The following is a 6,407-nucleotide window of genomic DNA, read 5'->3' on the forward strand; positions in this document are numbered from 1 at the left end:
GAATTTCAGTTTGAGGGCCTGGTTGTCGAAAATCTTGACGAAGAAGTACAAGCAGGAACACCTTTCATGGAGTCTAATGACATCTCAATCCGCCCTGCGAAGCATCAAGTTATCCTGGGTGACGGCACCACATACATTTATGGTTCTCAGGAAGGGAGGCTTAATCGCCATGCAGTACGCCGAGCTCATGTCTTACGTGCCCCACCCCACAGAACTACTCTGTGGCCCGGTGAGTTCATCGAAATGGTCCTTCCATGTGACATGTCAAGTGTCGACTCAGCGTTCGCACTCGAACCTCGCATGGATGCCCCAGTGCGAGGTCGCTGCGACCCATTGAGTACTGGCCCCCACCGAGTGTCATCCTTAGCATCAGCGGGAAGGTTCGGATCCCCAATTTAACTAACGAACCACGAATTCTCAAATGACATGAGCAATTTTGCCAAATCCGCTCTGTGTACATACCCGAAGAACACCCAGATGACTATACCGAGACCAGCCCCACCCCTCAAATTAAAATGCACACTCACCTCACTCTCAGGACACTCTTCGACTGTCACTCTCGACCCTGATAACATGTTCGCTCCTGAAACACGATCAAAGTTTTGTGCCCTTCTTGAAGAGTATGATGAAGTGTTTGACCCAGTGTTCCAAGGCTACGATGGTGCTGCAGGCCCCTTTGAGGCTGTTGTTAACATGGGCCCCGTTCAGCTTCCACAACGCAAAGGCCGTCTACCACAGTATGTGCAAGATAAACTGCGTGAACTACAACACAAATTTGATCAACAAGAAAAGCTTGGAGTCTTTGCTCGCCCAGAGGACATGGGGATTACTGTGGAATACCTGAATCCTTAATTATTGATCAAGAAGCCCAGTGGCGGGTTCCGCTTAGTCACAGCCTTTGCTGATGTGGGCCGATACAGCAAGCCCCAACCCTCTCTTATGCCAAACGTACATTCCATCCTCTGCAAAATTGCTCAGTGGAAGTATCTAATTACTACCGATCTTACGAGTGCCTTCTACCAAATCCCATTATCTCGCCAGTCCATGAAGTACTGCGGTGCAGCCACACCCTTCCGGGGAATAAGTGTGCATACCAGATCCGCTATGGGTATGCCTGGACCAGAGACGGCACTCGAAGAACTCGTGTCGTGTCCTTGGTGATCTCTTATAGAAGGGAACCATCGCCAAACTCGCTGACGACCTCTATTGCGGTGGTGACACATTGGACGAACTTCTCCAGAACTGGAGAATGGTGTTGCAGGCTCTGCGTAAATGTTGACTTTGCCTCTCTGCTACGAAGGCAGTTGTCTGTCCAAAGAGCACCACCATCTTAGGATGGATCTGGTCTCGCAGTACTATCCAGGCCAGCCCACACCGTGTGGCTACACTCTCTACTTGTTCGGCTCCTGAGAAGGTCAAGGGAATGAGATCCTTTATCGGGGTATATAAGGTTCTCGCTCGTGTTATCCCCAACTGCTCCGCTCTCTTATCCCCCATGGATGATGTTGTGGCTGGATGCCAATCACTGGACAGAGTTGTGTGGACTGATGAGTTACATTCTGCCTTCCACAGAGCCCAAGCTGCTCTTTCGTCAGCTCGTACAATTACTCTTCCTCGTCCAAGTGATCAGATCTGGATCGTGACGGATGGTTCTGTCAAAATACACAGCATTGGATCAACTCTGTACATCACGCGCGATGGAAGACCTCACCTTGTGGGTTTTTTTCGCGCAAAGTTACGCGTACGCCAACCTACCTGGTTGCCATGTGACATGGAGGCCCTTTCCATTGCCGTATCAGTAAAACACTTCAGTCCCTTCCTTATCCTATCTAAACATCATGCATCCATCCTCACTGATAGCAAGCCGTGCGTACAAGCGTATGAGAAGCTCTGTCGTGGCGATTTTTCAGCGAGCCCTCGTCTATCCACATTCCTGTCCACCGTTATCAAGTGACCGTACAGCATCTCGCAGGATCCGCCAATGCCCCCATCTGATTTTGCCAGCCGCAATGCACCAGACTGTACCGACACCTCCTGTCAAATTTGTGCATTCATAAGACGCGAGGAGGAGGCCGTAGTCCTGCAGGTGTCAGCCCAAGACATTATTGCCGGCCGAACCAAACTGCCCTTCACCAACAGAACTGCCTGGATCGCAGTTCAGGCAGAGTGCGCAGACTTAAGGTGGACTCACGCCCACCTGAGTCAGGACACCCGCCCATCGAAGAAAACAACCAATATCAAGGATGTCAAACGTTACCTCCAGGTTGCGTCACTTTCCAAAGATGGCCTAGTTGTTGTCCGTCGGGACAAGCCCTTGTCCTCGGCATGTGAGTGCATTATTGTCCCACGTCAGGTAGTCAATGGCTTACTAACAGCATTACACATTCAACTGGATCACCCGAGTCGTCATCAACTCAGTTCTGTGATTCACCGCTATTTTTATGCTCTTGACTTGGACAGAGCAATCGATCAGGTAACCTCGAGGTGTCACCAGTGTGCTGCATTGCGCAACATTCCTCATACCATTACCAAGCAGTCCACTGGAGAACCCCCTGGTGCTGTTGGTGTATCCTTCGCAGCGGATATCATCAAACGCAATCACCAACTCGTTCTTATATTGCGAGAATGTTCCACTTCCTGCACGACATCGTGCATTGTGGAGAATGAACAACACATCACTCTCCGCGACAACTTGATCCGCTTATGCATTGAGCTCCGGCCATTGGATGGACTACTTGCTGTCATCCGCACCGATCCGGCTCCCGGCTTCACACGTCTGGTCCACGATGAGCTTCTTAAACATCACCGGATGTGCATCGAGATTGGTCGCATTAAAAATCCCAACAAGAATCCCATCGCCGAGAAGGCAGTTCGTGAATGTGAAGACGAACTTCTACGACAGGAGCCGATGGGAGGACCAGTAACTCCACTAACCCTCGCACTGGCCACCGCCACTATGAACTCACGAGTTCGTGCACAGGGACTCTCGGCCCGAGAGATGTGGTGCCGGCGGGATCAGTTCACCAATCAACAAATCCCTTTCTCGGACTTACAAATGAGGCAAGCCCAACACCATCTTCGTTCCATTAACCACCCTCATAGGGAGAAGTCGAAGGCACTCATGGGGTCCGTCAAGCCCAATGCGTCAGTGTAAGTCGGTGATTTGATCTATTTGTACTCTGATCGGAACAAGTCATGCGCAAGAAACCGCGACCTCGTCTCTGCCACCGATGGTCCCTGGTGCAACATACGTAAATTTGTGGGGTCCCAATTGAGGAGTGCAGCTTATCGGGTGAAAAAGTCTGAATGCTACAAAGTCCCAGACCACTGGAAGGATACGCCCCCACTCCCTCGCAATCGGGGATATTGTGTTGCACAACAAACCGAGGACGTTTGCCTCCAACCAGCAACAAAACCACCTGATCCCCCATTCATCCCTGATGAGCTGTCTTCACCTGCCGACAGTGCTGAATCCTTCCCAATCCCGAGTAGCCAAGTACCAGATCTAGGTTCTGATGCATCCCCGAGGCTTGACACCGTAGTCCTGGTTACTCCAAAGCCATCTGCGACACCTGTGAGGAACATCCAACGGTGTCCCCAACCGTCTGGACACCAAGACGCTCCAACCGTTTACGTTACCAGCCCAAACACTTCAAGGATTTTATTTTGGATGCTTCGAGTCATATTGTGGTCACAATGCTTGCAGACATGGGCGTCGGCAGGGCGGGGCAAGGGGGGGCATTTGCCCCCGCCCCCCTGGAAAATCAAAAATTTGAAAAAAATACATGGAAAATGCAAAATGAATAAAATAACATAAACATTTCTCAACAGTTCATTCAGAGAGAGCAGGTTACTACTCTTGGAACAGGAATTGGAGCCGTCGGGATCTCTTCCGAAATTGTCAATGACCCTGTTCATTAGCTCGGTCTTCTGGCTGTTCACTTTGTCGCGGTGGACACTTAGCATGCAGAGGCCGGACAGACGTTTATCACTCATCGTTGATCTTAACCAGGTCTTCACCCTGCGCAGTGTGCTGAAGGACCTTTCCACTGTACATGATGTTGCAGGCAGAGTCAGTGCGATGAGGATAGCCTTGCGCACAGCAGGGAACAGAGTGGTCTGCTTCACCAGCTCGATCATACCCAGAGAGTTGTCATCCAGGGGCTTATGCTTCTGCACGTCATACCACGCTGGAGCTTCTTCTACAAGGTTGTCAATGCCATACATTTCCTTGACAGATGAAATGATGTGCTTGAATTCATCTTTTTCTGTTTGCTGCATTTCTCTCGGATGTACCGTAGTGCGAAAATGTGAAAATATGGCGTTACTTTTACCAAAGTGACTTTCCAGAGACTGGATCAAGGAATCCATGTACGGGACATAGATGGTGCGGCGATAGTACTCAATGGAGCCTCCTACATTCGGCCGGTGGACCTGGCGTGCGCATCGCCGACGCATAGTCAAGTCTATGCCAAGTTCTTCTGCCAAGGTTTTCACCTCAGGGATGACATCTTCTGAGAACATACGTCTGCACCATCCCGGTGAGCTCAGAAGGCCTTCATCAACAGGTCGATGTGATCTCGGACTCCCATCATGTCCATGTCGACTGCCTGCAGCTGTTGGGTCACTGGCTCCAACATCGCTGAGTACTTCGCAATGATCTTCAGACAGATGAGGAACACTGTGGTTCCTGCAGCACACCTCAGCTGATACGCCGTCTGACGCGTACTCTGTGACTCATGCTGGTTTGCCTCCAGTTGCCCCAGTTGTGCATAGATATCACAAAAGTTCTCTGAAAAGATGCGGATGCTTTTGTACTTTGCCCTCCATCTGGTTTCACACAACAAAGGTATATTTGGAACCAGTCTCCTGCGCTTGGGACTGTCACAGAAGAATTTAATGATAGATTTCACAGTTCCAGTCGTATTCCTCACATCTGCGACAGAATTCAGATCATGAACCACCAAATTCAGTCGATGTGAAGAGCAGTGCACGAAAACAGCTTTGGGATAGGTGTTCCTGATACGGGCCTGTACACCATTGTCTTAACCTGCCATGGTTGAGCATCCATCGTAGCCTTGGCCGTGGAGCTTGTCGAGGTTAAGACCAAATTTTTTTGCTTGGTCGATGATAGTATCTGCAATTGTTGCAGCGTCCACCCTCTCCAGTGGAATGAATCCAAGGAATTCCTCACGTATGGTGGCTGAGTCATTCCGTTGTTCCTGCAGCGCAACAAATCGTACTCCAATGGACAGTTGCTCGGTGCCTGATATGTCAGCAGTTTCATCTGCAATGATAGAGAATCCATTTGATTCATTTGCAGCTTTCACAATATTGTCTCTTACTACTTCTTCGGAGAGAACTATCAGCTCGTTCTGTACACAAACTGATGTGCATCTCGCATTTTTCCTTGCGCCCTCCATGTGATACTTCAGGACCGTGTCCCCTGCTTCTACCCTGAATCTCAGTAGGTCACAGAGGTTCCCCGCTGTGCTCTCCTTCCCCGTCAATGCAATGTCATGGCTGCAGCAGAACAGAATGCTGGATAGTATGGGGAACAGCTTCTCTCGGTTTTGAGTGACTGCTTTGTTGACTGCTCGGTCCATCTGGCTCACGATGGTCAACTCTGGCCTTTGCACGGTGGTGAGGAAACTGTTGGCATCTTGCAGTGCGCCTTTGTGCCAGGAGGAAAGCATGTGCTTCCTTACGCACTCATTGAAGTCTTTGTATTTAACAAAAGTAGTCACGATGAACGCACCCATTAGACCTCGGTGCACTGGTTGAGGGAACAGCACACAGTATTTGCACAGAGCACCTTTCAAGTGACTTGAGTAGGCCAGCCATGGAGAATATTGGTTTATCCACGTGTGGCGGAAACAGCGGGAGCCCTGTGAATCGTTCTGATAGCTGTAATCAGTTGGTGGGACGTATGTGTTCATCAGGAGGTCATATCTTCGATTATTGGTCAAATGTTCTGTGGTTTTGACGTATGATCCAATGTCCAGATGATGAGGGAAGTCATTGGCCACTTTCGCAAGTGGTGTTTGGGGTGGCATCTGATTGGTTGCTGTGAGAAACTGCTCGTAATGTCCCCCTCTGCGCTGCTCTGCTGGTTCAACAAGCATCTCCGATGTACCCGGGGTGTCTTGATTGTTGTCAGAGTCAGACTTACGTTTTTTAAAGAACCTCCTGATATCCATTTCACATTCCTGAAAAATAAGAAAAATGAGGTTAACATGACAATACAAATTTAATACACTGGTTTTCCCCAGACTCTCCTCTTCTTCTTCTTCTTCTTCTTCTTCTTTCGGCTGCTCCCTTTCGGGGTTGCCACAGCGGATCATCCGTATGATCCGCATCATGATTTGGCACATGTTTTACGCCGAATGCCCTTCCTGACGCAACCC

The sequence above is a fragment of the Eptatretus burgeri genome, chromosome 10, assembly GCF_056783735.1.
Source record: "Eptatretus burgeri isolate ZD-2024b chromosome 10, Ebu_testis_v1, whole genome shotgun sequence".
NCBI lineage: Eukaryota > Metazoa > Chordata > Myxini > Myxiniformes > Myxinidae > Eptatretus > Eptatretus burgeri.